Raw genomic sequence first — 23,403 nt, 5'->3', positions numbered from 1 at the left:
CATTTCTGTTGGCACTCACCACCTGAGTTTGCTGTTAGAGGAAGTGATCTCCTATTCTATCATGAAAAAGCTGAGAAAGGTCAAGGTGTCAGAAGGTGCACGAAGCTTGTGGCAGAGGAGATATTTGGAAGTGGCACTTGCAAGTATTTCAGGTTCTGAAATATTTGCAGGATGTGCCATCAAACCCTGGGAAGGCATTTTAAGATCACACTCACCATTTTCTTTGTTTCGTCTCGGCAACTCGAATCAAAGGAATCCAAAACTTCTTGGAAGCGTGAAAATGAATTTTTAATACATCAATTACGATGTGGGTAGTCAAGGGTGGAAAGTATTAAGGAGAAAGCAAGTAGAACCCATCCATAAGCCTAGAAGGGAGGGAGGATGTTCCTTGAGGGCTTTCAAATATAAATGAAGTTGTTGGAGTAACATTAATGAAAAGCATATAATTAGAAATCAACAGGCACAGAGGAGAAGGGGAAACAACAAGCTGGACTCAGCCGTTTCATGAATCACATAGCACTGAAATGAAAAGCTCAGGGGCAGGAAACGGGACACAAGACTAAGGCCAAAATAATGGTGATGTCTAGGGGGAAAAGAAACACTACTGTTGTTTTTTCTTCAAATCCTACAAATATTTCAAGTTTTCCCGTTGCTTTTCAGTAGGGATGGGTGAATATGTCAATTTCAGTTTCTCTATGTCTCTCATTTTCCCCATCTTATTTATTTATTTACGAACACAATTTCTATACCATATACATATTTAAGCAGTGTACAGAAAACCAATGCAACAACTGACAACATAAACACTACCAATGTTACAAAAAGTACACAGATATAAAAGTGTTACATTAATACAAAGTTAGTAATAAATATAAGCCAATATCAATTCATTTACATTCTGACACATCCTCCCCTCTCAGACTCCTGGCTCTCACTCAGGACTCCACCCACCCAACCTGGCTCTCACCCAATTACCAATCAAATTCTAAGCTCATTCACAAAAGTCTTGCAAAGAGGAAGGATCCTGGAAACTGCTGGTATCACCCTTGTCTCTCACTCTAGGTTTGCTAGAGTGGATGGAGGTTTCTCAGTCTGCCCACAACTGTGTCCCATTCAGCAGTCAACTGCACTCTCTAAAGTCCCCTACATGCGAAGACAGCCTCCAGTAGTAACCAATAGTGGGTCGAACGGTCAAGAAGGCAGTTAATGCACATGGTGCAGAGGGAAATGAGGGGCAGGTGGGGCTCATCAACCTGGGAATGTAGTCCATCTAGAAGAAGGAAATCTCTGATCCTAAACCTCCACTGCCTTGCAGGACAACTTTGGGAGAAGGAAAGGCTAAGGAGGAAAGCCTCCACAAATCTGGAGTGCAGTCCCTAAGATGGTTGGATGGCTCATTGTGTGCCTCACCTTTCCTTTGGGGGGTCCCTCTCAGCAAGGCCCAGGACCTCCATACACATTGCCCAGGCTTGTGCCTTGGGATGTCACTTTGGTGCTGCTAATGCAGCAAAAACAACACAGAAGGCAGCAGTTATGAGTTACCAGTCTCTGCAGCCACAGCAGGCACTGTAATTCTCGCAAGTTTTACTCACCCCAGAGGCACACTCCATTGTCTTTTGAGACAGATGGATGCCAACAAGGATGATGCAAATGAACGTGAACTTCTTCCCCATCATTAATTTTCAAGTTATGTTCTTGGAAACTGAAGCTGATGTATTTTTCTGCTGGGGCTTGTTAGCATAACAATGCTAACGAACGATGAAATTATACTCGATTTATTATCGGCTCCTCTCTACATCCATGCATTGTGATATCCATGATAAGGTTACAATGTGTCATTAAAAGTGATGGGAGCAATGCAAGCTTTCAGCATGCCTAATGATATCAAGGGGGATTTCAGGTATAAATGCAGACTAATTAAAGGCAGGAAAGGTCTTTGACTGTGAATCACAGGCCATCAATTCTAGGCTCAGGGATGGGTAACCTCATACCTGGGGGCTAAAGGTGGCCATCCAGACTTTTCTTTGTGGCTCTCAGGACACTCCCCAGACCTTACTGTCCCTGCTTAAGGGCTTTTACCTGGACAGAATGTGTCCTTGAGCTGTGATAATGCTTCTTGACTGCCTGGATGGATAAATGTGTTTGTTTGACCATTGACTTGTACATGGCTGGAAAGTAGCCTACCATACGAAGGTAAGAGTCACACCCATTGCTCTGAATAGTTTTTACCTCTGGGACCACCTACCACTGGCCTTTGGTCCCTGCAAGGTTACCTACAGAAGGGGAAGTTCATCATCCCTGCTGTGGCTCCTGGCAGAGAGAGACACCTGGTCTTAGAAAGGGAGATGTGATGACAGCGTCTCCTTCTCTGCTGCTGCCACAGTCTCTGTTCTCCTGGCCTTACCAGTGTCAGGGCTCTGATGTCCAAAATGGCAGCATACAGGGGCAGATTATGGAAAATAGAAGATTAAGGGATCACTGAAAGTCTGCCACACAGAATATGGAGCAAGATTGTTCTCTCTTGCTCCGGAGAGGACTGGAACTAATAGGACTGGAAATGATAGGGATCCTGATTTCAGTAAACCATTGGGGAACTTTCCACCAGCCAGAGCTGTTTACCAGTGGAACAGGCTGCCTCTGGAAGGCTGGGCTGTCATTCACCAGAAGCCATCTGTAAGGGGTGCTGTAGTTGCATCCTAGATGGGGAAAATTGCAGCCACTGGGGGAAATGGCATGAGATGCAAAGCCTAAACATATATAGCTGGGATAGGGGGCCTGTGGCCCTTCAGATTCTTATTTTTTCAAACAACTCACATCATTCCTGACCATTTGCCATGCCATCTGGCCATTTGCCTCCCATCCCTGGTATGAGCGCATTGATGAGCACAATGACTGTTTGCTACAATGGCAATGAGGGATAACACAATCTTCCTGGCTTTGCTCTTGCTAATTTAACACCGGTAGGAGGACATGATAAAACCCTGGTCCCAATTATTCCTAAATGAACAGGAGAAGGTTATCAATAAATTCTAGTGCTGCAATTTCACGCTGTAGTCCCCCTTTGATATTTCTTTCTTTTTTATTTTTAAACTCTTTAATAACATTGACCTTCATTCAACTGACAGTCATTATCTAGTCCTGGAGGTGTCACAACAACATCTTTTGTCAGTCTTCTTGAAGCAGGTGAAATATATGGAGAAAGTGGATAGACAGAAGGTGTCCTGCCACTCTCATAATATAGAATCCATGGGATAATCCAAAGCATCTGAAGAGATTCAGGACAGACTAAAGGAAGGACACCTCCACATGGCACATATTTAAAATACGGAATTCTCTTGCACAAGGCGTATTGATGGCCTCTAGCTTGGATGGCTTTAAAAGATGATTAGACAAATCAACGCAGGATGAAGCTATCAGTGGCTACTAGCCACAGTGACTAGGTTCTACCTCCACTGACAGAGGCAATATGTTTCTGAATACCAGTTACTGGGAATCACAGGTGGAGAGAGGGCTATTGTGCTCCAATTTTGCTTTAGGGCTTCCCATAGGCATCTGGTTGGCCACCATGGGTGGCATTCAACTACGTTTTACTCAGAGTAGAGCTACTGAAACTAATGGGCCTAACTTAGTTGTGTTCATTAATTTAAGTAAAATCTAGTTAAATTCCACCCAGTGGAAACAGGATGTTGGACTAGATGCGCCTTTGGCCTGACTCAGCAGCCAAGGTTGTCTTATGTAACAGGAGGAATCAGCCTGCAAAGATAGGACACAGGAGCCTCACAGGAGCCTGGTCTTTGACATATCTGTCAGCTTTGTGTAAATGAACGTCCCACTCTGGGGTTAAGAGATTTTATGGTGCTGATGGTGGTTTTGAAAATAGCAGGTGTTTTGAAAATTAGATTTCTGATAACAAAAAAGGTGCAAATGAGTGGATCCTACATCACACTGTTGTTGTTGTTGTTGTTGTTGTTGTTGTTGTTTTTTAAAAAACAGAGGATCTCAGTGGTTTCTTGCTCTGAAACCCACAGGGTATAAAATAATGCAACTTTGCCTTCCTGAATCTGTCGAAGTAATTCTGAGGCCCGAACATGTTGTCCCCTTTCTCTCCCGACAGCAATTAGCTCTTGTAAAATCTCTCTCATGTGCTCAGAATTTGTAAGGGGATTTAATTCTTGCGTTCCTGCTGTGAGACCTACTGTGAGTTCTTCCCTCAGCCACTCTGAAGACTCTCAAGGTCAGCTGAGCCTAGAATTGCTGTGCTGAGGCAAAATGTCCATTCTACTCTGTTTACAGAGGCTGCAAAAATTGGGGAGGTTTTGATTTCAGCAATGATGGGGGAAGAGTGAACAGGCATAAAACATGGAGACTGGACCATTAGGGCAAATGGGGCACTGCCCCTCCAACCTGAGTCTGCATTTAGCCAGCACTCATTTGCCTTGCCTTCTTACTTACAGCCTGTCCAGAGGGTAGCCCTGCCTATCAGTTTCCGCCTCCTCCTCCTCAGTCCCAGTGTTGCCCTTGTAGAGCTCAGCAGGGAGGACAATGGAAGCAAAACTACAATAGAGGCGGGTTTAGGGAAGCGAGACTAGTTCGCCTGCACTGGGTGCTGAGTGGAAAAGGCGCTGCAGGAGGCACCGCAACAATGAATTAGAAGACGAGAGGTGGGAGGCAAATGTTGCCATCACACAGGGCGTCGCTGAAATTTGAAAGCCCAAAGACTGCCACTGCCACCTGTCTGTCCCCTCCCACCACCTGGCGGTCAGGTGGACCAGTGTTGGAAGTTTGAATGCAACTCAGCTTGCAGAACAGGGGTTTGCATGGATTAAAACAATAGAGTTTGGGACCTCCAGATTCCGAGACCATCTCTTGCTCCTCCTTGCTTTAAACCCATGATTCCCAACGTGCGGCACATGCCCCACAGGGGGGCAATTTGATCTTTAAGGGGGGCAATTAAAGAATGAGTTATTAACAGTGAATGGCCTTTTAGGCTTCCTTCACGTGAATAGGAGTTCACTTTTTGAATAATAAGAATTATATGTCATGGTGTGTGTGTGTGTGTGGTTTTTTTTTTTTTTTTTTTAAGAGATGCTTAGGTAAGGCATGGCCAAAACAAAAGGTTGGGAACCACTGCTTTAGACAGATACTCTTAGATTGCATCCTGTTTTACAACTTCCTCCTCTTCCTCCTCACACTTCTCTCTCAGACCTCAAGATCCAAAAGTCGAATCTTGCCCACCGGAAACATTCTGAAAAGAGGTTGTATTAAAAGGACTCATGATTTCTAGTGGTGGCAGTGGAAAGTGTAAGTAGTTGTCTTGTAAGTGGAGGAAGGGCAAGAAGAGTACTGTACTTGCCTCAATCAGGTCTAGTAACTTAAGACATCAACCTGTCTAGAACTTCCTTAACTGTGTGGAACTGGAATCATGCATCCTATTCCACCACAGAAATGACAACTAGCTGTGGGATGTAGGAATGGCCTTCAGGGGAACTTTTTTATTGTCAAGATCCACCCCCCCCCCAAAAAAAAACCCTAGATGAACATTAAATGGGAGTGTACAGAAATATAATTCAAATTGAATAGATTGGATGTGTGTTTTGCATATATGCAGTTTGTACATCCAGTCTATTAAAAATATTTTTTTGGTCTATATACAACTAGGTTTTACTCAGAGTAGACCTATTGAAATTAATGGGCCTAATTAATGTCAGTGGGCCTATTCTTGCATTGCAGGGGTTGGACTAGATGACTCTTGGTCCTCCCAACTCTACAATTCTGTATAATTCTATTCTGAGAAGCTTTGTGTTCATTTGACATTAGGAAAACGGTCTCACCTTTACTGATCTCCGTATGGAGGTACTGATAAGTTTTTTGAACCCCAGAATTTCAGAGTATGCTGCGAACTATGAATTTGTCAAAGCATAAATCTCCATGGAATCATTACTGTTAAAGTCACAAAGCTTCAGGTTGGTCCAAAGGGGAAACTTAGAGACAGCTGGAAAAGTTCTGCTGTTATTTCCATTGGATATTCAGCCTGCAGGGAGATTTTCTAGGTGCCATCTGTGCCATGCAATGCAAAGGATCAGGAGGCATTGATCAAATGCTATAGGAGCATCAGGCACAAAGCTCATTTACTAGCATTCTGTTCGATGCGATAATTGCTTTTCAAACTTCATTAACAGGAAAGGGCAAATTACCAAAAAGTTCCTTACAAACTCAAGGGAAAGAATTTTCTGGGCTTGCGGTTTAGTCTTCAATGGCAATCCAAAATTGCCAAAGACAGATTACTGCTGGTAGTGTGTGTGTGTGTGTGTCCCCACCTCAGGCTTTATATACATTATTTACACAATGAGTACCATCTGATTGGTTGATTATGTTTCCCTCCTGGAGCATGATTGGGCGGCGGCTGCAGGCGAATCAGTTGTTGCATCCTAGTATCCTACTGGCCTAATAGGCTGATTAACTTCCTCCTGGGGTCTGACTGGGCTGCTTCTGCAGGCCAATCAGGTTGTTGCATTCTAGGATCCTACCTGCCTATTGTTCTAGGATCCAAGCTTAGTACATAACAGGGCAGGTGTTGGAAAGAGTAAGAAGGAGCTATCAATTGGTGATCCCTCAAAGCAGCCTTCCCCAACCTGGTGCCCTCGAGATCATTGGTTCCCAAACCTTCCCCCCACCCCTCATCTCCCAGTTGAACATTGCTGAGCATATTGGTGGAGCACTTAATGATTTTTCCACCTGTTGCAGTAGTTCTAATTCCACAGTAGTAATGCAATAAAATGTAAAATAAAAAATAAAAGGAGCAAAATAAATACAATAAAAATCAATATGAATTTTCAATGTGATGGATTTGCCATTGCTCATCTTCAGCAACAAATCCACAGACATAGACCACAGATTGGAAACCCCTGCTGTAGATATTGTTGGGCTACAACTCCCATCAACCTGAGATACTGGTCTCCTGTTTCCCTGGATGGTGGATAGAGAATAGTGTGTGTTGAAACTAGGCTTCTGTACAAAAATAAAATTTGCATTCATTGCTTTGCCACTTTTGCTTCTGGCCCCAGGGAGCTTACATTCTCTGATCTAATATTTTTCCTCTTTCTTAACCATCATAGTAATTATTAGCATTTGTATAGCTGTTTCAAGTATACAAAGTACCTTATGTGCATTATCTGGTTGCAATCCTTACAATTTTATAAGTCTGTACTATTACTCCCATATTTCAGATGGGAGGGGGACACAACTGAGGCTGAGAGCAAGGGGCTTGTGGAAGGGAATGCATGGCAGAGATGAAATATGAGCCGTCTCTGGTTCTTCATGATTCATAACTCAGCCAATAGCTGCCCCATATCCTGCTGTTGTTTTGAGTAACAATAACGTGGCTTTTTAGAAATGTACCTTGGTCCCCCATCTCCCACATAGGAAATCTAAGAAAGGGGTTGGGGAGAGAGGAAAGAGCTTGCTACAATACCATACAAATAAGTCACCACATAAATCTGTTATATGATAAGACCAATGTGATAGCAGGGCATAACTTTTTTAAGCTGAGAGCCTTTCCTGATTAATTATTTCCTTTCCAGAGGGCATCTCATTGAAGTTGCAAGAAAGTCACAATTTGGCAGGTTTAATTAAAAGCTTCTGCTCTCCCTCTCCCCCTCCCTCCCTTGCCTCCCCTCTCTCCACCTCCTCAACTAGAGTAATGAGTGGAAATTTTATCCTGCAAGCTTAAAGCAGAGAATGATCAGGATTCCTGGGCAATGTGTAAGCCTAGAATTCTGAATCTGAATCACCCATAGTTCAAGATCACAAGACTGGTGGGGGGCACATCTGGTGTGTGTGCTTGTGTGTGTTGCAAGTGAAAAGACAGGACTACATTGGGTGAATACATGGAGGGTAGGTGAAATAAAGCTCCTACTATGGTTTTGCTTTATATTTTAGGTAAGCAATGGGGAACCTTCGTCTCTCCAGATGTCATCAAACTCCAGCTCCTATCAGCCCCAGCCAATGATCAGGGCTGATGGTATTTGTAGTCTAACAATGTGCTCATCCACAGTTCCACTTGTCCTGGACCTAGAATGCATGGGTTTGAACAGTTTTGCATTTATCATGTGTTTTCTTGTCACAGGTCCACGTGGTTTTCTGTTTGCCCAACTGCTTTCCTCAGGAAAGTGCTGAATTGGCTCAAACATCCATCTGTGGAAAAGCCAATTGACATTTGCTCCAATTCAGCTATAAATATTGGGTTTTCCTGGTGGAAAGTGGCAGGACAAGCGGAAGTCTAAATGAGCCCATTGTCTAGAGGGCACTTCATTGGCTACCTCTATGTCAGGAAATGGATTGTAGGAAACTGATTCAATGGCACAAAGCAGCCTTCTCCAAACTGGTGCCTTCCAGGTGTTACTAAACTTATCAGCTCCAGCCAGCACAGACAATGTTTGGAGATGATGGGTTGTGGTTCTGTAACATCTGGAGGGCCACAGGTTCCTCATCCCTGTTTCAGATGAGCACATATATTCTTTCTAAAGTGCAATGAAGGCTTTTTAAATTGGCATTAACCTTCCCAGCAATGTTTGTGGGAAGTATATACTATTGAAACTTGTGGTTCTGTGTTAATTAGATGATTAAATAGATGATAAGCTGTGGTGATTGATGAGTTTGTGGAGTAATCAACCCCCCCTCTCCCTTTCTCCCCTCCCACCCTCTTTCTTTGCAGTCCTTGCATTTGGGGTTTAATAAGTCACACCAGGAGAAAAGACCCATATCCCACAATGTGGAGGGTACAATGATGTTATTAGGCCCTGGCTGATAAAACTAAGAAGATTCAACCTTATCTCATTAATTAGCTGAGTGCCCTTAGCCTCAACATTTGGCACATGTAAGGGCCTCAATCCTGAGAGATGCTGAATGCCCTTGATTTCCAGGAACCGACATTGCTCAGGTTTTCCAGGAATTGTTCAGGAGTAGACCCACAACTGCATTTAAACATTATTGAAATGAAGATATGAGTAAGAATATATAGCTCTGTATAACATAATCTTGATCTCCTTTGTGGATTTTTTCTTTCTGTTGCTGGGGGTTGTGGGTTCCATACTCTGCTGCATACTAATTAAGCACCCAAGTTGCAAATTCTAAATGCTGTTCCGCAGTGACTGAAACAGCTCCAGGAGGTTCTGGGGACAAAGTGATAAAATAATGTGTCAAAGTAAGAAGAATTACAAGGTGAAAGACATCACTTTAAAGGTAGTCTGTAGTAAGCTAGCCCTTTATTTAGAATCTCAATCATTTCACTCATTCTGCTTCTATGGATCATTCTAACATTATTTTGAGCATCAATGAAAGGCAAAAATGAAATTTCCAAACTCATACCAACACTGACCTGAGTGGCACTCTAGTGTAGGCCATTTCCTGAAGATGTTTTTATGGCAAACACTGATCTTTACTACGAAAATATTCTTGTACATCACCCACAACCATTACCAGTAGAAATAAATAATTGCACCAAGTTATGATGCAGTTACCATCTTCCTATCCTTACATAAACTCTTAATCTTTTTTATTTTTTAAAAAATGCTATTCTGGTCCAGTCCTTGAGAATAAAGTATGTCATGGTCATTTTGCTTGAAATAATCCTGCTTTTCAATAACAAAAAAGTCCTAAACTTTTCTTGCTCATTTGCTAATTGCAGGTGCCCACTGGAAGAATCTGGGTTGAGTATTTCATCTGATATGAGTGATAAAAATAGAATATATGAATCATTCCAGTACTTTAAATTCACAGGAGCAGCAGGATTTTTTTTTCCTTCCTTGAAGAGCTCTGAAAGGATTCATTGGCATTTCCGTTGCTCCTGACAGACAAAGCTGAATGCATTTAATTATAAGAAATAATTTGTCTTTGTGTGTGGAGGCGAATAGCTAATTCACCCCTCCCCCTTGCTACTCTTGTCAATGTGGGCCCTCTTCAATAATGTTTCCTTCAAAGAACTTGCAAATAGAAAGGTATTTATTTGTGGCATTCAAAATATGTATTTGTTGTATTTAAAAATAATAAAAGCCAAAAGGTAAAGTTGTGCTGTAACCAACCAACCATCCAACCAACCATAATCAGCTTAGGTGCAGAAAATAGTGGCCAAAAATTATCAAGGGGGTGGAGCAACTCCCTTATGAGGAAAGATTGCAGCATTTGGGACATTTAGTTTAGAGAAAAGGCGAATTTGTACATTTCTCTTAATATGTGCATTTTTGCAAGCAAACCCCCCCCCCAATTCATCTTTGGTATATTAGTTTCACTAATACAGTGGACACTCGAGTTGCGAACGCGATCCGTGCGGGAGGCGCATTCGCAACCTGCATCGTTCGCAACCTGTGCTGCGTCTGCGCACGTGTGTGATGCAATTTGGTGCTTCTGTGCATGCGCAAAGTGAAATTTAGCATTTTTGTGCATGTGCGAGCACCGAAATCTGGAAGTAACCTGTTCCAGTACTTCTGGGTTCAGTGCGTTCGTATCCTGGAGCAAGCGCAACACGCAGTGAGCGCAACCTGAGGTATGACTGTATGTGTGTTTTTGTTCCCAGTCTCCCCTAATAAAGTCTTCTTCTTCTTCTTCTTCTTCTTCTTCTTCTCCTCCTCCTCCTCCTCCTCCTCCTCCTCCTCCTCCTCCTCCTTGTTCATTTTTTGGTTGGAGAACTGCATTGCTAAGTTTGGAGAAGTGAGAAATTTCCAAGGATAGTTGTGCTTCCATTTGCGTATTGGTTCAGGAACTGTAATTTAGATTCATGTTAAAATGTAAACGGAGCCCCATCCCTGACAGACAAGTTGTCCAGAACCCAGAAAAGCAAGGAGGCGGCTACACAGGAAGAGGGAGGGCAAAGACATTTGGAAGACCCTGCCCTGTTCTGCAGAAGTGCAACTACCCCCACTGTAGGGGTTGTGACATTGCAGGAACAATTTACGGAGGAAGATCAAGATTGTGTGCAAGTCAGAAATTAACTCACAAACCTACCCCCCCTGGGGAATTGCATCCCCACTCAACACCACTGTGAAGGCCTTTTGGTCTCAGTGGGAAAGTATGGCACTTAGGAATGACATATCGTACAGATGTTGGGTAGAGCCCACTGGGACTGAGTATAGGTGGCAGCTGAAGTGCCTACAGAAGGAAGTGAGGATGCTATGCATGTTGCTTGAGCTGCTGGAATGGCCCATATCCTGAACCTTTTGAGACCAAAAACATCATCAACTGGGGGGGGGGATCTTTGATGGCCTTACCCTCATTTATTTAACTGCATTTATACCCCAGCTTTCCTCCAATGAACTCAAGGCAGCGTACATAGTTTTCCTCCTCCCCAATTTGTCCTCTCAACAACCCTGTGGGTAGGTTAGGCTGAAAGGCAGTGACTGGCTTAAGGCCACCCAGTGAGTTCCATGGCTGAGTGTGGATTTCAATCCTGGTCTCCCAAGTCCTAGTCCCACACTCTATAACCACTACATGAAACTGGCTCTGCCCAAACTTCCTAGTTTGCATTTCCAAGGGCACTGCTTTTGTCCTGTCGCTCACATACAATGTCTGCTCAGATGCAGATGCCACTCTCTCCCGAGCTAGGGCTGCCTGCAAGGCCCAGGCCCAAAGCAGCCATATCCATTAAGAGCCTTACTGAAGAGTCATGATTGTTGGCTCACATTGCCAGTTGGAGCCAAACTATTGTTCCTTGGAAGAACAACGAAAGTAGTTTGCCTTTCCACCTTCCTCCATAAAAATAAAATCACTGTTTACAACCACCAGGGGTGTTGTTACATGGATAACTACCAGTGAAGAATGCTAGTAAATGTTAGATTAACAGCTGCAGGAAGCAGCTGGAATGCATGCCGTATACCAAGCGGTCTTAGAGTATTAAATCTCCCACCTATGTTTTGAAAAATCAAGACTGAAAAAACTTCTCAGAAATGTACAGAGTATCTCATTTTATCTAGAAAAATGAATTAGTTCCTGCTTCTCCATTTGGGATTTACCCATGGGCCCAGCTTGTATTTGGATAAAACTACCTAAACTCTGCTAGGATTTCATAAACCCAGCAATAGAAAACTTTGAAAAATCTAAATTTGCCATTGTGGCATAAGAATAGTAGCTTTCTTGTGGTTAGGTGAATGGGGGCCCTTCCAATGGTACAGCCACAATATAGAAATATACATCAAAAAGTTGATTGCACACCACTGAATTGGAGGAGAGAACAGCAGCAAGAATGTAATATTGGCTTTAAACCCTTGCTATACAACCTGGAAAATGTTTTGTTTGTTTGTTTTTGTTCCTGGCTGAATGACTATGCTTTCCATAGAGATTAGCTTATGTGCTGTTATTAGGAATGCACTGATTCAGTTTTTCAGATGATTGGAAGATTAAAATCGGCATAATCTGCACAAAAAAGTAGGACACTGTTCTTTGCTTCTCATTAAGAGAGAAATAGTAAAAGGAAAAAGGAAAAAAATTCATAAAGTCTTTGTTTTGTAATCTAGCTAAATGGGAAAGATCCTCAAGTTCACAGTCCTGCTCAGGTGCCCCCCACTAAGTAAATATCATTTTCATGTTGTAGATTACCATTGGAAGGGCAGATTTCAGCCATGTTTTTATAGATGTTGAATGGGCAGGGTAGGCATAGGGTAAGATATATTCAGAAGGCAAGTCAATTTTTGCCAGTGTCAAGCTCCTTGGTTGGGGGTGGGGGAGTCATTCTGGATGATTCCCTGAGTTCCTTCCAGTTCTTGAGATCCTATGCCCATTAGGGGTTGAAAGCTGATGGAGGATTCTTAAGTGCCTTAATCAGTATCCTAAAAGAATGGACTAGGCTGCAAGAGCCTACAACTAATTGATGTTGCCCTCCGGACAAATGGGTGGACCTTTTTCCCTCACCTAACAGCCACATGGTGAGAACAATAGGAACTTAATTGTTGTGAGTTGAGCAGAAAACAAGCTGAGAACTCGTGGACATCCAATGTTGGAAGATTTGGGACAGATACGTCTTCATGCAGTGCATAGTTATGGAACTCTCTCCCACAGGGGGCAATGATGGCCAGCAACTGGGTTGGCTTTAAAAGAGAATTAGACAACTTCATGGAGGAGAGGACTATCAGTGGCTACCAGCAATGACTGACATGCTCTGCCTCCACAGTTGGAGGAAGCAATGCTTCTGAATGCCAGTTGCCGGAAACCACAAGAGGGGAGAGGGCTGTTGTGCTCAGGACCTGCTTATGAGGTTCCCACATGCATCTCATTGGCTACTTCAAGAACAGAATGCTGGAGTCAATGGGCCATTGGCCTGATCCAGTAGGGTGCTATTATGTTCTTATGTGGAGCTGGGTGCAGAGGCATTCATTGCTCTGTGATGGATCCAAGGTTGTGACTCATGGAGAAGCATGATTTTTCAGCATGTTAATGCTGTGAGCCCCTCCATTCTGCGTTCAGGTTATATATCGGTTTAAATAAAAACCACACATCCTAAAGAGAGCACAGTATCTGCTGACCTCCATTCCAATAAAATCAAACTCTGAGTAAGCGCCTGGAACCTCTGGAGTTCCTCGCTGCTCAGAGTTTGGGGCAGCATGTAGCAATATTTTCATGGTATTAATTCAAAGCATTCTTGTGAGTACACAGCACTTTTGTGGCAGTAAGATATTACACCTATCCTTTAAGGCAGGGGGGATTTTCTTTTGAGAGTTGTATCTGGAGGGCTCCAGGTTGGGGAAGGCTGGATCAGGCCATGGGAATTCCTACACAATAATTTCATCCCAATCAGGCTCTGCCAGGCTGAACTAACTGAACTTTTGGGTCAGAACAAAGGCAAACAGTTTACCATCAGGGAAATATAAAATACTGAGATAAAAATCAAAAGCTCAATTGATTTCATTATCTAGGATTTCAGGCTACTTTAAAACTCAGGAATTTGGGGGATTAAATTCTGACCTTCCCCTTTCCTTCTCTTGAGGCTTAGATTGGCAGCAGCGTGCATGAATTTCCTCCTGACCCACTTCTCCAGGAGTTTTGCAGGATATGGTTTTGTTTAATTTTCCTACTTTTAAAGAGATATTTCCCCCCTACTGAAAAAAACACAGTATCTCATCTATTGTACAGGACATAGTTGTGTATTTTGTGTTCTATTTTGTATTTTTATGTTGCGAACTGCTCTGTGATCTTCGGATGAAGGGTGATATGAAAATTCAATATGAATAAAAATAAATAAATAAATTTAATACTGCATTTATGAACATAAGAAGCTGCCCTATATTGAGTCAGATTGCTGATCCACCTAGCTCAGTGTTGCCTACACTGACTGGCAGCTGTTCTCCATGGTTTCAGACAGTGAGTCTTTCCTAGCCCTACCTGGAGATGCTGGGGATTGAACCTGGGACCTTCTGCATGCAAAGCAGATGCTTTACCACCGAGCCACAGGCTACCCCCACATTCTACTAAGCAACCTATTTTGGCAGGTCTAGTAAACAATCATAGTAAACAGTAAACTAACCACCTGAAGATAGACTTTGCATTTTGAGGGTTGCATAGGAACAAAGTACCTGAGTGTAAGTCGCTTGTTTTTCCTAGCAGCTGGCTTTCTGCCTCCAACAGAAGAGGTAAAACATAGTCATTGTGGCTAGTAATTTCTCATTGACTGTGACTTGTTAGGGAGGAACAAGCTACAATTCCTGGTCCATATACTGGTTTCTCTATGCTGTTTGCACTAGGGAAGAGCAAAGTATAATAAGGAGGAGGGGCAGGTTGGGGAGAATGCAGCAAATTACATGCAAATACAGCCACAGGGCTCTAGAATTTTATTTTTTATTTTTTGGGGGTACAGAATAAAATAGATACCATAGGGTATACAGCACTGGTAGCATGCTACCAGCCTGATAGCTGCTTCTGTAAAAATGCTATTGCTGTGAAACCTCCATGATTCAAGGCAGGTACGCTTAATAGCAAGCCTGGGTGATGCTTTGGTTCCTTTGGGAGACAATTTAAAGCTGATTTACCTTTTGTTCTTCCTTCCCCAACTTTAAATGAGGTAGCTCAATCCAGCACTATATATTGGCCAGTTTTACAACTTGGCAATGCTTCGCTGCGCCTTTCAAGAGGCTGGATTTTGCTACATTAGTCACAGGATAACAATGCAGAAATGCAGTCAAAAGTTTTTACTCTGTCATCAAGGACGTTTCATTCAGTCTCGCACCTCCTCCTCTTCACTCAATCTCCTCTAGTCTGCAGTTTCCTATCAACTGCACCTTATCTAGCTCTGAAATTAGCTGTCATCCTTTTAATTTCAGTACTTATACTTGTGAAGTAGGTATCATAATTTATCCATACTAGAGTCTCTGCATCGATTGTATTCAGTTGGCCATAGATTTGCCTACTATTAAAGAGTCTTGGTAGAGAGTTGGGTCAAATAATTAGTTCCAAGGTCTGAGCAGATGTTATAAAATAATCAATGAGATCTCTTCAGTGTCCTCAATGTTCAAACACAAAAGATGTCTACACTGCTGCTAACATGTGTAGGTGGAAATTGTAAGGTTTGTACACCACAAGATCTGTGGTAAATGGATTATGCAATTCCACTCTTCATTTATGTACGTTCCATTCCTATATAGATATTATCATCAATTTGCATTCAGGTAGGTAGCCATGTTGGTCTGATGCAGTCAAAATAAATAAAGAAAAATTGTCCAGTAGCACCTTAGAGACCAACTAAGTTTGTTCTGGGTGTATCTGAAGAAATGTGTATGCACATGAAAGCTTATACCCAACAAACTCAGTTGGTCTCTAAGGTGCTACTGGACAATCAATTTGCAGATACTGGACATGCCAAAGGTGTGGGGAGCACAGTCAGATGATGACCCCCTCCCCACAATGATTATAGCAACTGCACAGGGCTAAAGCAAAGCTTTATTGAATTGAGTATCATGTTGTGCTGGGACTTTGCTGGGGAAGTGGTAGCAGTTGCAAGAGTCTCTTAAGGCAGTGTTTTTCAACCACTGTTCCGCGGCACACTAGTGTGCCGCGAGATGTTGCCTGGTGTGCCGTGGGAAAAACGTCCCGGCCGTTGTTGTTGCCTTCCTTCAGCCAATCAGGGTCAGCCCGCGTTTGTACACAGAGCCGAAAACAGACACCCGCCTTGCCCCAGCAGCGCCGAGGCTACACTGCACTGCACGGCCCTGGACGCGGCAGCCGCGCCGGCCGCCTCAAAAGCACCTCCCTCCCTCCTTCGCCCTCCCGCCGGCCAATCATCAGCGCCCTCCGGCCTGCCGGAGTTCCCCGCCTCCTCAGCCGTCGGCGTGGCCCTGAAGGGGTCCTGCGCGCCATGCGCGCCTTGTCGCAAGTGGGGTTCCGAGGCCAATGTAGGCGCGCGCATCTTAGAAGCGGGAGGGGGGGTGGAAAGAGCGGGCCGCAAGCCGCCGCCACGGTTCGTCAGCCCGTCTCCGACTACAGCTCCCGGGGTGCACCGTGGCCAGACCTGCTCTGCCCCCTCCGCGGACAAAACACCGTCGCTTGGAAGAGCGGGGGGGGGGGACTTCAAGTCCCAACAAGCAGCACGGCCAAGCGCGCGACCCGTGAATCGGCGTATTCTGGAAAAGCGGGCTGAAAACATTCCACCTTCCTTCCGCCACCTGTTCCCGCATAGCCTGCTGGGATTTGTAGTTCTGTGGGGGGGGAAAGAGATATTGTGCTGCTTCAGGAACAGGTGCGAGAAAAGACTTGCTGCGTTTCCAAGGCTTGCTTAATGCGGTGGTGTTTAATCAAGGGAAGCAGATCCGGCTTTAAAGTTCGCGCGGCTGGCGGCTGTGCCTTAAGTTCCCTTGTCCGCTGGGGAATGCCAGGAAAAGTGTCGCGTCTCCATGTTTTCCTGCCTACCAATCAACTGCCGCCCCCGCAAAAAAAAAAACCAACCAAACAAGCCAATCCTCGTGATATTTACTTAAAAGTTTACTTAAAAGTTTCCCGACTGCAATTCTAAATGCACTTACCTTGGCGCGAGTTCCATTGTAGGCAAGTACAGGATGGCACTGTGATGCTTGGTTTTTTGTTTTTGTTTTAAACTACCTAGGTTCGTTTTAAGCCCACCCCTTTAAAAAATAAATAAACCAAGAAGCTAGAAAACAAATGGATTTGTTTAATAGTGGTGCCCGCTCATCGGTTTCACGAAAACTGAAAAGTCCCTTTGCAGCCTGAGTTTCATTTGGATGAGAGAGCAGAGTACTGTACTGAAGATGTCTGGTGCTTTTGTAGTATTTTCTGTATTGGAGCCTAATAATAATAATAATAATAATAAATTCTATATTATTATTATTATTATGATGATGATGATGTATACGCCGCCCATCTGCCTGGGTTTTCCCAGCCACTCTGGGCGGTTCCCAACAAAATATTAAAAACATGCTAAAATGTCAAACATTAAAAACTTCCTTAAATAGGGCTGCCTTCAGATGTCTTCTAAAAGTCAGATACCGGTAGTTGTTTATTTCCTTGACATCTGATGGGAGAGCGTTCCACAGGGTGGAAGCCACTGCCGAGAAGGCCCTCTGCCTATATCATGTCAGGATGTCTCAGGAGCTTCTCCACTCATGTCTTTGTCACAAAAAGTCACTCAGGTACAAGACTAGAGTCCCTTAGACCTTACTTGGGGCTGGACTATATTTTGAAAAAAATATGAACAAATTCCTATGCCCCACAAATAACCCAGAGATGCATTTTAAATAAAAGGACAGGTTCCAATTCTGTAAAAACACGCTGATTCCTGGACCATCCGCGGGCAGCATTTAGAAGGTGATTGGGCCACATCCGGCCCCCGGGTCTTAGTTTGGGGACCCCTGCTCTTAAGTCCAAGATTATAAAATACTTTCTTTGTGTTTCTATTCAAGAGAATTACTTTATATATAGTCAATATAGGCACAAAGTTAATTTTTTTAACATTTTCTAATGGTGGTGTGCCTCGTGATTTTTTTCATGAAACAAGTGTGCCTTTGCCCAAAAAAGGTTGAAAAACACTGTCTTAAGGCAAGAATAGGCAAATCAAAACCATGGTCAGCTCCCACTGGTTCCTGCTGCCTGAGATATTGACCATACCTATTGGCTGTACACCCTGGGACTGCTGCCTTTAAAGAGCCTGTAGCCAGTTCTGCATATGTGGTTGTAGAGCAGGAGAAGCTGCAGGGAACTCATCCACAGAGACTGAGGATGACCTAAGAGCCACTCCCTCAGACTGAGATGGTGCAGGAGGGGCAGGCAAAGGCTAAGGAATGTGCAGGCACAATCAGCAAATGATGGCTCCCTTCCAAAAGCAGGGTTTGCAGGTGCCACTGAACAGCTGATCAGCCCTCAAATTGCACAGACAAAAACCAGACACTGCCAATCAACTGATCAGCAGCACCTGAAAACCCTAATTTTGGACAGGGAGTTGCGTCTTTACCTGCATTGCACTTGGCATCATATATTACATCAAATACACAGCAGGTGGGTGTGGTTTGGAGGAAATGACATTATGGGCCAAATTAGGTCTAATTACGCCCTCAGGCCAGAGGTGTCCAACCACTACATTGCATTGGCATTTTGTCAGTGCTTTCAGGCCAAACCCAGGAGATAAGGTAGACTTTGAGGCATGCAGGATCAAAGTTGTTTAAGTCAACTCTATTCCCACTCTCCAATTTAAGATGTTGTAGAGACTTTTGGGAGGACTTCATTGGCTTAAAAAAATATGGTGAAAGCATCCCTGAAGTTGATGCAACAAAGAACGCCTTTAAGCTAAGTGAGGCCGCTTGCCAGGCACCTAAACTGCTCTTTTAATTAAATATGGTCATGAAATTATGTGAGCAGTGGTACTTAGCCGATCCAATATCTGCCAACGATAACTGCCTGTACCAGGCAAAATTAAATTACACAAGAAGAACTAAATGTTCCTTTCAACATATTGCTTCTTTCTGGAAGAAGAAAAGGGAAACAGCATGAAAGAGGGAATCTAAGAAAAGAAGCACCAGAGCACAGTCTGAACTCACCAAATGGAGGCTGATGGAATCAACATATTGAAAAGAAGCCAGAAACTCTTGTACAGTGCTTTAGCCCCATTGAGATATTATTCTTCTGACACTATTCATGCTTATTTATTGTTGGTCATGATATATAGGGCCAAACTACATGCCATATTGATTGCATGTGTGCAATTAACTTGCACATTTTCTTTAATTTACATAACTGCTGCACATTTTCAGTAAGTTATAAGAACATAAGAAGAGTCCAGCTGGATCAGGACAGTGTCCCATCTACTCCAGCATCCTGTTCTTAAAGTGGCCAGCTGGATGCCTGTGGGAAACTCACAAGCAGGACTTGAGCCCAAGAGCACTCTCCCCTCCTGTGATTTCCAGCAACTAGTATTCAGAAGCATTACTGTCTCCAACTGTGAAAGGCAGAGCATGGTCATTATGGCTAGTAGCCATTGATAGCCTTCTACTCCATGAATTCTTCTAATGTGTTTTCAAAGCCATCCATAATGGTGATCCACTCACCATTATCTCCCCCAGTGCTTCTCAGCTGACAGAAGAAGAAGGCTGGATTGCAGGGGCGGGGCATTTGGAGAGTGAGTATCTTCTTCATCATGAGATGGGACTGCATTACTATGAGCGAGTCAACAGCCTCCAACACACCACAGATGAAAATAGAGACCCACTTGTGTAACATTCCTGTTTCCATGCCAAGGAGACTGGCTGAAACCCCCACACCCTTACTCACTGCTGAAGTTGCTGTGTTCATTTCCTCTGCAGTAGCCTGCTCTCTTTGCTAGCTTAAAAGCCAAGAGGCTGTTTGTTCTTTTGATTAAAGATATGCCAGAAAAACAAAATGGCTCAACAATCTGTTATCAAAAAAGAAAAGAAAGAAGAGATTCAAACAACATGTGAAATGGCAGGCTGTGTGCTGCCTACCACCTTGATGTTCACGCACTGTACATGAGTGTACTTTGGAGACAAGATGCATCATTTCCTAGGGAAGAGGTCTTAGATAAGTCACTCTCTGCCTTATTCCCCCATATGCATTATGGTGACACTTACTTTATAGCAGACCTGGAAAACCTGTGCCTCTCCATAAATTGTTGTACTAGAACTCCCATCATCTCTGGCCGTTAGCCATACTGGCAGGGGCTGATTGGAGTTTGAGTCCAGTAACATCTGGAGGGCAGCAGTTTCCCCAAACCTATGTTATGGAGTTGCTGCAAAGATTCTAAGAAGAAAATGCAGGTGGAACACTTCAAACAATTGAAAGCATGGTACTAAATGTTAATATTATTGAAAAGCCTTAATCTGGGACATTTATTTCCTTTACAAAATACTTCCTTTACAATGCAAGATGTTATCACAGTTCAGATAGACAAGACATTTCTTTTTTAAAATTCTTTCTTCATTATCTCAACAAATTATATGTAAGAAAAATTGTTTACTAGTGTGAAAAGTTTACGGAGGGCAGGCTGCATGTCAAAGCGCTCCCTTAAACCCGAGTGCTAAGCAAGTCATTTGTGGTGCAGTCCTTGTACAGATACAGATCAGTAGACTGCAGGAGGTTTAAAAGCTTCCGCAGATGGGTATTTTGTGCCTTTGGCTTCAAGGATGCAGAAATGCATCATCGAGAGCTCTTTGATATGCTCAGTGCTCAGCATTTTATAAATGGCCAAGATATAGAAGTTCTATGTGAACCTGTTCCAGTGCTTTGATGTCACGGATGGCTGTAAAGGGCATCGGAAAGTCAGAGGCAACTACAAAGAGCCTGTACAGCTGAAATAAGCGAAAGTGTCCTGCTGCTGCCCCTTTCTGTCTCTCCCAAAATGGGGGCCTTGTTGTAGTTTGTCACTCATTTAATCAACCTGATGTGAAAGTTGGCGGAGGGCTTAGGGTGCCATCCGCCAAATGCTCCTGCTGCATGCATGCCCTTCATTGGGCTTGGGCAGGACTCTTGTGCCATCAACAATGGAACTGGAATCAACTGAGATGTCAACTGCCAACTATCAGAGAAGAGTCAAGAGCTGAGGAACTTTAAAGTCATTAAGGGGAGCCTGTGGTCCTCCAGGGGCTGTTGGGCAACAACATGCATGCCCATTGGCCATGCTGGCTAGGGTGAGTGAGAGTTGGAGTTCAACAATATCTGCCTAGGAAGATATACCTAGGAAGTTGCCATATCCCAAGTCAATCTAATGGCCCATCTTAGCCCAGTTTTGTCTATACTGAGTGGCAGAGGATTTCAGGCTTAGAGGTCTTCCCTAGCCCTACTTGAAGATGCCAGGGTCTAAACCTGGAACCTTCTGTATATAAGTCAAGATATTTGCCCTTGAACTGTGACCACTTTCCCAGGGCCACAGGTATCCCTATTCCTGATGTAAAGATTTCCTCCTTCTCCTCCTGGGCTTTCTGGGGCTTCGTAGATGACATAAGAGCTGTAGAACACAAGCTTTGCATTCAGCTCCAGTCTCTAGTATCATTAGTTAAAACAGGGGTTGTCAACCTGGTCCCTACCACCCACTAGTGGGCATTTCAATTTTCTAGGTGGGTGGTAGGGGGTTCTACGGCACAAGCTGAATCCTCCTTCCATCAAGCACTGGTGGGCAGTAAGGAAATTTTACCATCAAGAAAGATGCATTAGTGGGCGGTAGGTACAAAAAGGTTGACTACCACTGAGTTCAAGGATTGTAGGAAGCTGGGCTGACCTTGGAAATCATCTGCCAATCAGAGCCCGGGCTGACCCAATACATTTTGCCATCTGAGATGAATGGCAAGAAAGCAGTCCTCCAAGGCTCAAGTCCATGTTACAAAGCCAACTAGACTGGTAAAGGTAAAGAGACCCCTGACCATTAGGTCCAGTCGTGTCGTGTGGCACTCATCTCACGTTACTGGCCAAGGGAGCCGGCGTACAAACTAGACTGGTAGCTGAATCCTATTTCAGCACTGATGACTGGACAGCACCCACCACAGCAGTAGGCTAGCTGTGAACTGCAGTGCAAGACATGTAGCACACAACTCTATCCTTCAACATTTATGCCACCTGAGCAGCTACCCCCTTCAGCCTAATGGTAGGGATGTCTCTAACAATGAAGACATGACTGGACTAGATGGAACAACGATTTGACTTGCAATAAGGCAGGCATCATTGTATGATTGGTGTCTGATCTAGCTCTTGGATAGAAATTCTGTGTAAAGCCCTCTTAACCAGAGTGACTGCTGGTAAAATTTACAAATTGGTGCCTGGTGCAGTGTAAATTTTTCTCCCCCTCCCCAGGAATGGATCAAGACATTAAGTCAAGGCGCATAGTACCCAAGGCTAGCCAAGTTATTTTGGCATTTGAGGCAGGAAATCCTACAAGCTCCTATCCCTTTCCTGGCACTAATAAAACAAATGAAACAACTAATCATTTGCTGCCCTTCCCTGACAGCCAAAATCAGCTGCTTCAGGTGGCCGCCTCATTCTGCCTAATGGAAGGACTGGCCTTCCATAAAAAATGGAATTTTGGTTCAGCCAATGATGTTGATTGGCAGCAGGTTCAGGACAGGATCAAGAAAGGACTTCTTCACATGGCATGTAATTAATTTATGGGCAAATGGACAAATTATTCGAGACTAAGCTATCAATCAGAAGGTGTTAGCTGCAATGGACTCTCTAGTTGGTATGCCACCAATAACAATTCGGGTGTGAGATCAGAAAAAGGAGATGGCTTCTGGGATTCTCAGAGCCTCTGGTGGTCCACACTGGGCAACAGAATGCAAGACTGGATAGACCTTTGGTATGATCCAACAGGATCCATCTTGCATTCTTATGTAACCTCTCTCTGACTCATGGATGGGAAATCTCAGGCCTGGGAGTCAAATGCACCACCCCTATCTGTCTAGCCCATGGTATTCTTCCCAGGTCATACACCCCTCCCTAACAACAACTCCCTACAGCACCTGTTTTGCACTCTCCTTGAGTGTGTTTGCCTGGCCAGAATGTATCCTTGAATTCTGAACATGCTTCCCACTTGCCTGGATGGAGGGGTGCACATGTGTGTGTAAAAACTAGCCTGCTATAACAAGTCAAAATTTCCATTTATGCTTATGCCTTCTTTTGCACCTGGCCCCACCCACCTATGGCATGTGGCCCCCAGATGGTTGCCCACCAGAGAATGTGGCTTCTGGGCTATGTTCATGACTCCAGTTCTAACTGCACATGTTCAGTCTCTTTACATTGCTATCCTGCATGTGTCCACTCAGGAGTAAGTCCCATTCAGTTAAATGGGGCTTACTCCCAGGAAAAAGGGTCAGGATAGCTTACTTTTACTGCTCTGTGGGCTGCCTATCCTGCAATACAAATGGTACCTCGCGTACTAACCTAGATATGGAGTGTCTTTCCCTCCATGTCTATTTGGTT

Source organism: Lacerta agilis, chromosome 8 (genome assembly GCF_009819535.1).
Source record: "Lacerta agilis isolate rLacAgi1 chromosome 8, rLacAgi1.pri, whole genome shotgun sequence".
Lineage (NCBI taxonomy): Eukaryota > Metazoa > Chordata > Lepidosauria > Squamata > Lacertidae > Lacerta > Lacerta agilis.
This window is presented reverse-complemented; position numbering follows the sequence as displayed.